The sequence below is a fragment of the Furipterus horrens genome, unplaced genomic scaffold (genome assembly GCF_987537825.1).
Source record: "Furipterus horrens unplaced genomic scaffold, mFurHor1.1.pri manual_scaffold_15, whole genome shotgun sequence".
Lineage (NCBI taxonomy): Eukaryota > Metazoa > Chordata > Mammalia > Chiroptera > Furipteridae > Furipterus > Furipterus horrens.
The window spans coordinates 25641150-25650208 of NW_028327185.1; the positions used below are offsets into that span (position 1 = coordinate 25641150).

Genomic DNA, 9059 nt, shown 5'->3' on the forward strand with positions numbered 1-9059 from the left:
TGAGTTGTTTCTCTTTTTTTCTTGATGAGCCTAGGTAAAGGCTTGTCGATTTTGTTTACCTTTTCAAAGAACCAGCTCCTACTTTTGTTGATCTTTTGAATTGTTTGTTTAGTCTCTATGTCATTTAATTCTGCTTTGATCTGGATGACTTCCTTCCTTCTACTCACTATAGGCTTTGTTTTTCTGTTGTTGTTATAGTTCTTGTAGCTGTAGGGATAGATCTTTTATTTGGGCTTCTTCTATCCTTTTTAGGTAGGCCTGTATTGCTATGAACTTTCCCCTCAGGATTGCTATTGCTGTGTCCCATAGGTTTGGGGCTGTTGTGTGTTCATTATCATTTGTTTCCAGAAATTTTTGATTTCTTCCTTGATGTCATTGTTAACCCATTCATTATTTAATAGCGTGTTATTCATTCTCCATGAGTTTGAATGTTGTTGAGTTCTTTCCTTGAGGTTGATTTCTAGTTTCAAGGCATTGTGATCTGAGAAGATGCTTGATATAATTTCAATTTTCCTGAATTTGTTGAAGCTTGTTTTGTGTCCTACCATGTGGCCTACCTTTGAAAATGTCCCAGGCTTCCGCCAAGATGGAGGCTTAGACTGACATGCGCTGTCTCTCTCCACAACTAAATAGGAATACAACTACCTCAAAACCAAAGACAACCAGAAATTCCAGAAAATAAAACTACATGGAGGCCCAGCGGTGCTCGTCTGGATAGGTAGGAGGGTGAAATAAGAATTCGGATGGGAAGGTCAGGCGGTGCTGTCCGCGGTAGCAGCGGGGATAGTGGTGGGACTGCGAGAAACACCGGAGGAGCAACCCCCACTGCAGCCAAGACCCGGCAGATCGCGATTCCAATGTTGGGGAAGGCAGACCCCTCATTGCCTTGAACAGTGAGGACCTGTGGAAGGAGCCTCCCAGTCTATCAGCGGAGAGTAATGGCAGGAATCCATCTAGGACCCCCGCCCCCACACAGAGCGCCACACAGAGGTGAAAAAGGTCACCAGTTGCGGGGTAGTGATGAATGCACGGGGCGCCGCCCCCTACAGCCCTCCCAGGAGACAAAGGTAAACAGAAAACTGACAGGTTGAAACAAACCATGATTGAAATTCCAGTGACACAGCTCACCAGGCAGCAGATGAGAGACCTAAGGGATCAGCAAATAAGAAAGCTTTCTGAGGCTCAGTTCAGAGCTATAATCATAAGATGTCTTCCAGAATTAACAAAAAATTTGGAAGAAGACGAGGAAGGAATGAAAGCTACTTACACTGAAACAAATGAAAACACATACAAGACAAGTGGTGAAGAAATGAAAACCAGAGATCAAATCAACAAATCAGAACATAGGAAAGGAACAAACAGTCAACCAGCGCAGAAATGGAAACTAAATGGGAGGAACACGAGGAGAAGCTCCGAAACGTCTGGGACAGATATAAGCGAATGAACATTCTAATTATAGGATTGCCGAGGGCAAAGAAGAACTAAAAATCGAAAAATTGTGTCAAAAAATAATGAAGCAGAACTTCCCAAACTTGGGGAAGGAAATAAACTTACAGGTCCAGGAAGCACAGAGAGTTCTAGAAAAAACTGGACCCAGGGAGAACCGCTCCAAGACACATTATAGTCAAATTGTCAAAAATTAAGGATAACGAGAGAATCTTAAATGCAGCATGATAGAAGAAAAGAATCATGTACAAGGGGATCCCAGTTAGACTATCAGCCGACTTCTGAAAGGAGACCCTGCAGGCAAGAAATATTCAAAGTAATGAAAATCAAAAACTTACAGCCACAAATACTCTACCCAGCGAAACTGTCATTCAGAATAGAAGGGCAGAGAAAGTGCTTCCAGGACAAAGTAAAACTGAAGGAGTTCATTAGATCCAAACCATTATTATATGAGATATTAAAGGGACTGGTTTAGAAGAAGGAGGATCAAAACTATGAACATTAAAATGAAAACTGCATCACAACAACCAACAACAGAAGCTCGGGAATTGAAACAAAGGCCAACTAAGTAGACAACGAGAGTGAGAAAAGAATTATAGGTATGGGGGAACATATTAGGGGGAAGTCAGTATGGAGGGGGAAGGGGGAAAGGGAGGGAGATGGTACAGAACTTAAGAAGCATGGTAAGAGGGAGTGGAGTAGACAGGAAGATGTTGAGAAGAACTATATGAACAACCAATGGACATGGACTAAAAAGAAGGAACAACTGGAGAGAGGGGAGTCACTGGGTGGAGGGGAGCAGAGGTAAAGAAATTGGGACAACTGTAACAGTATAATCAATAAAACATATTAAAAGAAAATAGAAAATGTTCCATGTGCATTTGAAAAGAATGTATATTTTGCTTCTTTGGGGTGAAAATTCCATATATATCAATTAAGTGCATCTTGTCTAGAATGTTATTCAATGCCTCAATATCTCTGGTGTTTCTTTGCTTCGAAGATCTATCTTGTGTTGACAATGGGGTATTAAAGTCCCCTACTATGAGTATTGTTGTTCATATATTTTTTGTAATTTTTAAATATTTTCCTTATATACTTCGGTATCAATAGATGCTGAAAAGGCATTTGATAAAGTACCACACCCATTTATGATGAAAACCCTCAGCAAAATGGGAATAGAGGGAGCATACCTCAACATAATAAAGGCCATATACGAGAAACGCGAAGCCAACATTATACTCAATGGACAAAAACTGAAAGAATTCCACCTGAGGTCAGGAACAAGACAAAGATGTCCACTCTCTCCACTCCTATTCAACATAGTATTGGAAGTTCTAACCACAGGAATCAGACAAGGAAAAAATAAAGGTATCCAAATTGGAAAAGAAGTAAAACTGTCACTATTTGCAGATAACATGATAGTATACATAGAAAAACCCTATAGACTCCATGAATAAATCTACTCGATCTAACAAGTGAATTTGGCAAAATAGCAGGGTATAAATTCATTATTCAGAAATCAAAGACATTTCTATACACCAACAATAAAATATCAGAGATATAAACTAGAAAAAAAATTCCATTTACTATAGCAACAAGGAAAATTAAGTACCTAGGAATAAATGCAACCAAAGAGGTAAAAGAGTTGTACCCGGAAAACTACATAACCCTGAAGAAAGAAGTTAAGGAAGATACAAATATATGGAAGCATATACCATGTTCATGGATGGGAAGAACCAACATCATTAAAATGTCCATACTACCCAAAGCAATTTATAGATTCAATGCAATCCCTATTAAAATACCAGCAACCTATTTCAAAGACCTAGAAAAAATACTTCAAAAATGTATATAGAACCAAAAAAAAAAAAAAAAGCCCAAATAGCCACAACAATCTTGAGACAGAAGAACGCAGCAGGAGGAATCACAATACCTGACATCAAACTATACTACAAAGCTGCTGTAATCAAAACAGCCTGGTACCGGCATAAGAACAGACAAATAGATCAGTGGAACAGAATAGAGAGCCTGGAAATAATCCCAGGCCTCTATGGTCAAATAATATTTGACAAAGGGGGAAGAAACATAAAATGGAATCAGATGAATCTGTTCAACAAATGGTGCTGGGAGAACTGGATAGGGATGTGCAAGAAAATAAAACTAAACCATCAAATTATGTCACACACCAGAATAAACTCAAGATGGATGAAAGACTTAAATGTTAGACATGACACCATAAAAATACTAGAGGAAAACATAGGCGGGAAAAATTCAGATATTCCATGTAACAATATTTTCACTGATACATCTCCTAAGGCAAGGGACATAATAAAAAAACAAATAAACAAATAAGACTACATAAAACTGAAGAGCTTCTGCTCAACAAAAGAAAACATCAGCAAGAAGAAAAGGGAACCAACCATATGGGAAAGCATATTTGCCAATGATACATCAGATAAGGGATGGATCTCCAAAATATATAAAGAACTTACATATCTCAACACAAAGAAGACAGACAGCCCATTAAAAAATGGGCAAAGGACCTGAACAAACACTACTCCAAGGAGAATATACAGATGGTTCATAGGCATATGAAAAAATGCTCAACATCACTAGCCATCAGAGAGATGCAAATAAAAACCACAATGAGATACCACTTTACACCAGTCAGAATGGCCATCATCAACAAATCAACAAACAAAAAGTGCTGATGAGGATGCGGAGAAATGGGAACCCTGGTGCACTGCTGGTGGGAATGCAGACTGGTGCAGTCACTATGGAAAACAATACGGAATTTCCTCAAAAAACTAAAAATGGAACTGCCTTTTGATCCAGCGATTCCACTGCAAGGATTATACTCGAAGAGTCCTGAAACTCCAATTCAAAAGAACCTATGCACCCCTGTGTTTATAGCAGCCCTGTTTACAATAGCCAAGTGCTGGAAACAGCCTAAGTGCCCATCTGTAAATGAGTGGATCAAAAAACAGTGGTACATTTACACAATGGGATACTATGCAGCACAGAGAAAGAAGGAACTCCTGCCATTTGCGACAACATGGATGGAACTAGAGAGAATTATGCTTAGCGAAATAAATCAGGCAATGGAAGAAAAATGCCTAATGCTATCACCCAATACAGGAGACTTATGAACAACACGAACAAATAAACAAAATTGAACAAGAAGCAGAGTAACAGTTATCGGGGGGGTAGGAGAGAAGGGGGTAAGTAGGGGAAGGGTTTAACAAAGGAAATAATATGAATAACCCATGAACATGGACAACAGGGTCGGGAAGGACTGTGGGAGAAGGGGTGGGCTGGGTCGGTGGGAGCAATGAGTGAAAAAGTGGGACAATTGTAATAGAAAAACAATTTAAAATTTTTTTGAAAAAGACAGTGGAATCTTTAGCTGCTTAGTGCTCAGGTTTTGGCATGTGGGGGAGGACAGCCGTTTGCATTTCTGGATAATCTTACATCCATCATCGCACACCAGTGCCCAGACAGTGGCCTCAGAATGCACACCAGACGCCAGGCAATCATCCCCTGTTAGATTGGATCACAGCGGCCACTCTCATTACATGGTCAAACCCGGGTGGTTTGCTATCTAAGACCGAAAGGTGTCAAGCATATACTGAATTAGAGCAAACATTGCAAAAAACTGGGAATAAGGAATATTATTTATAATTTGAGTATCTATGGCCCAGATCAAGTAGTGTTCACAGTGGGAATGAGGGATTTGGTCTTACAAACTGCTCCGTGGGAGTTATTCGGACCCTTCATAACAGTCTTTGCTCATTATGTGGGCAACGCAATCCATGTGGTGACCGGAACTGGATCTGATCTAGGGAAGGCTGAAGCTCTCCGCACCAGGAAGCCTTTGCAGGCAGTAGGGCCCGTAAAGGGAACGAAGGGACCCATTGAGGTCACTAGGACCCAGATATGGGTTGGTATCCTAGAGCAGGAGCTGATACGGAGAAATTAGACAGGGTGTTTAACAAGCTGCTCTTGGAGATGTGGCAACAGGTGAAACTGGAGTAACAGTTTCGCCCACTACAAAGGATTGTGGGCTGTGAATTTATTGCAGGATTACTTGTGGAAGTCACCCAGCAGGGCTGAGGACCCAGCCAATGACGGGGAGAGGGCTTTCCAGTTTGACTGAAGAGATGGCTGAGGGGCCTGCTTAGTGGGACCTGGTGGGGACAAGAGGCCACAAAAACATACAGCAGGTACTGTCTTTAGTGCACAGCAGAGTCGAATGTCCCCTTTTGCAAGGCAACTCTGATCACTTGCATGGTGCAGGGGCCATCATAGCAGGGTATTGTCGTACCGCTGTACAGGTGAAACAAGTGTCACTTACACTGGGGATAGGATGCCTGACACCCAAGTAATATGTGGTCTATGTCTCCCCAATACCAAGTATATCTTGGGAATTGATGTGTTACAAGGGTTGTGGCTCATTACTACTGCCTGGGAATTCTGCCTTCATGTCCGTGTTGTGAAGGCTGTTATTTGGGATCACGCCCATCGCCCCCATTGGTTTTTCCCGAACCACAGCAGGTAACCAATACCAAGCAATACCGCCTTCCTGGAAGTCATCAGGGGACACTATCAAGGAACTGGGAAAGGCCCAGATAGTTTGTCCAGCACAAAGTCCTCATAATTCCCCCATGTGACTTGTGAGGAACCAGATGGCACGTGCAGGATGACAGTAGATACTGCGAATTAAATAAGTTAATACCACCATGACATGCTGCCGTGCCCTCAGTAGCTGATTTTTTAGAGAAGTTGAGCCATAACTATCATTATGTTCTTGATTTGATAATGTCTTTTTCTCCATTGACATAGCAGCCGAGGGTCAAGTTCAATTCGCCTTCCCCTCAGAAGGAAACAAATGGACCTTCACTGTATTGTCACAGGGATATCTGCACAGCCTGACACTGTGCCATGGGCTTGCGGTGCAGGATTTAGCAATGTGGCAAAAGCCCCAAACGGTGCAATTGTATCATCATATTGATAATATCATGCTGAGTTCTCACTCTCTTACAGGTTTAGAAACTGCTGTGCCTGCCTTGCTGAAACATTTGCAGTAATGAGGATGGGCAGGAAACACAAGATACAAGGTCCTGCTGTTACAGAAACAGGAGAGTCCAAAAACAAACCCCAGAGTTTGCGGCTGGGAGATAGGGAGCAGGAAGCAGCTTTCAGGATGCCCTTGCATGCCTGGAGCTAGTGGCAGAAAACATTATTGCAAAGATCCACTTTACTTCCAAAACTCAGGTCTGGGAGGGGTCTTTGACTGTGGGCTGGTATGGAGGGAGAAGACAGAGCCTACGTAGGGTTCTGTGAAGGGTCAGGACTGTTTGCAACACCCACTGCGTGAGAGGAGGCAGTGGGGAAGGGAGAGAGAGGAGGCAGGGAGGGAGAGAGGAGCAGCTGCGGACATTTTGGGCTGGCTCTGGCTCCAGGAGGCTCTCTCTCAGGTTCTCTGTCTCTGGCCCTCACACCCTCACTCTCTGGTTCTTGTGGGCTCCTTCCATGTGGCTTGGAGCAGGGGTCTCCAGGCTGCTTAAAGAAGAAGCTCTCACCAGGCGGTTTTGAGAAGGAGAGGAGATCCACGCCGTTTACAGGAAGAAGGCAGTTTACAAGGAGGCTGAGAATCCAGGCATTTCTGCATTGAGAGCTGGGGGGCACCACAGCACAGAAAGGACCTCCCCAATCAGAACTGAGTGACTGGCAGCTACTGGTAAAGCTGAACTGTGCCTAGGAAGTAGGGAAATGGTGTTTCTGACTTTCCTAAGACTGGCCAGGTCTGGGAGGGGGAGGCAGGACAACGTGTAAATAAGCAATTCTTTTTCTTTTCACCAAACTCTGGTATTAAGAGTTATAATTCTGGCGGCGGGCAATCGGGCCCCTAACCAAACAGCCCATGGGTTCTATTTCAATCGGAGCAGCCCAGGGGTTCTGTCACACTGCTTTATCTGTCAAGTTATTCAGAGTAGTCTTGTCTCGTAAGATGAAAGTGCTGCCCAAGGTGGTAATTATGATAAAGTACAAGCAATGTCAATCCTGGCAGTGATCGAGCAGCTCCAGGATCTCCTGGGTGTATTTTGGACTATTGGAGGGTGTTTACTCCATATTTGGCACAAATTCTAAAGTCTTTTTACCATTTGGGACAGAAAGAGCCAGGTGGGCCTGGGAACACAAGCATGAAAGGCTTTTGCAGCAGCTAAATGGGACATAAAAACTGTACAGGCCTTGAGTGTGACATCCAACATTATTGTGTGACTTGGATGTCTGTGTCACCCCGAAAGGGTATGGTTGGGGTTCATGGCAATGTCAAGAATCAATCTGTCACGGATGGGGTTCTGGTCGCAACCTTGGAAGGGAGTGGAGCTATGTTATTTCCTAACTGAAAAGTAATTTGTTGCTACTCACTGTGCACGTGTCCTGTTAGTGGCCAGTTCAGACACTCAGCAGTGTGGGGCTGGAACGCACTTTGGGTCCAGCAGAGCCTCTATTAGATTCAACAGACACAGCACAGAAGGCTTTGTGATTCAGTGGGAGTGGACACAGCAGTGTCTGAAAGGGTCTCTGACTTTGTCCATGTAAGAATGTTATCTTTGTTGACAACACACTTTTCTAACTCAGAGACTCAGAGGTGAGTGCAGATTCAGGAATCCAGGGAGGTTCCCTGAGGGAAACTGTTACAGGAAGAGGAAACCAGCCCATACCCCCCGCTGCACCTGCTCCTGGGATGGTCCTTGTGCTCAGAGAGCCAGAGCGCCCCCTGGTGGTCCCAGCCCCTCCTGCAGGAGGTTTGTGTCTGGGCTCAGGCTGACTCCCCCTCACTGTGTCTCTCGCGCAGTAATACACGGCCGTGTCCTCGGCTCTCAGGCTGCTCAGCTCCATGTAGGCTGTGCTCGTGGACTTGTCTGCGGTGATGGTGACTCTGCCCTGGAACTTCTGTGCGTAGTATGTGCCACCATCACCAGGGTAAACATACCCAATCCACTCAAGCCCTTGTCCTGGGGCCTGTCGCACCCAGTGCATGCTGTAGTCTGTGAAGGTGTACCCAGAAGCCTTGCAGGAGACCTTCACGGAGGCCCCAGGCTTCCTCACCTCAGCCCCAGGCTGCACAAGCTGCACCTCGGAGTGGGCACCTGTGGGGAGGAGGCAGGAGTGGGTGGAAATCCCTCCTGACATCCCGGATCCCCTCCTCAACCCGGGGACTGGGGAGCCCCTTACCTGTAGCCACTGCCACCAGGAAGAGGGCTCTCCAGCTCCAGTCCATGGTGAGGGGCTGTGCCGTCAGGACCTCTGTAGGGGAGGGTGTGGCTGAGGGTGATACTCTCAGGGCACAGACAGACCCACATTTAACCGAGTCTACCTCTTCTCATTTGCATATTCATGAGGCAGAGTCTTTCATAACTGAAGACTTGAACCCACCTGAGAGCAGATAGAGGGCACAGGGACCCTGCTCAGAGGACTTAGGGAGTCAAGTCCTAATCAGCGTTGTAGGATCTGTGCCGCCTGGAAGGTCCCCGAGTTCTGTGATGACATAGCTCCTCACACGAGGAAGGGGCCCCCACAGGACATGCTCCTCATCGTGAGCTCCC

The 9059-nt window shown here is 44.7% G+C and overlaps 1 pseudogene across 1 annotated transcript; it reads right to left on the reverse strand.

The window, feature by feature from the left end:
• Positions 1–5284: 5284 nt before the first annotated feature.
• Positions 5285–8775, reverse strand: LOC149992545 (immunoglobulin heavy variable 1-3 pseudogene; annotated as a pseudogene). Its single transcript, XR_016508258.1, has 3 exons — positions 8689–8775; positions 8293–8603; positions 5285–5395 (listed from the first exon to the last, which is right to left on the reverse strand). The product of XR_016508258.1 is annotated as an immunoglobulin heavy variable 1-3 pseudogene (transcript).
• Between the last annotated feature and the right edge of the window lie 284 nt (positions 8776–9059).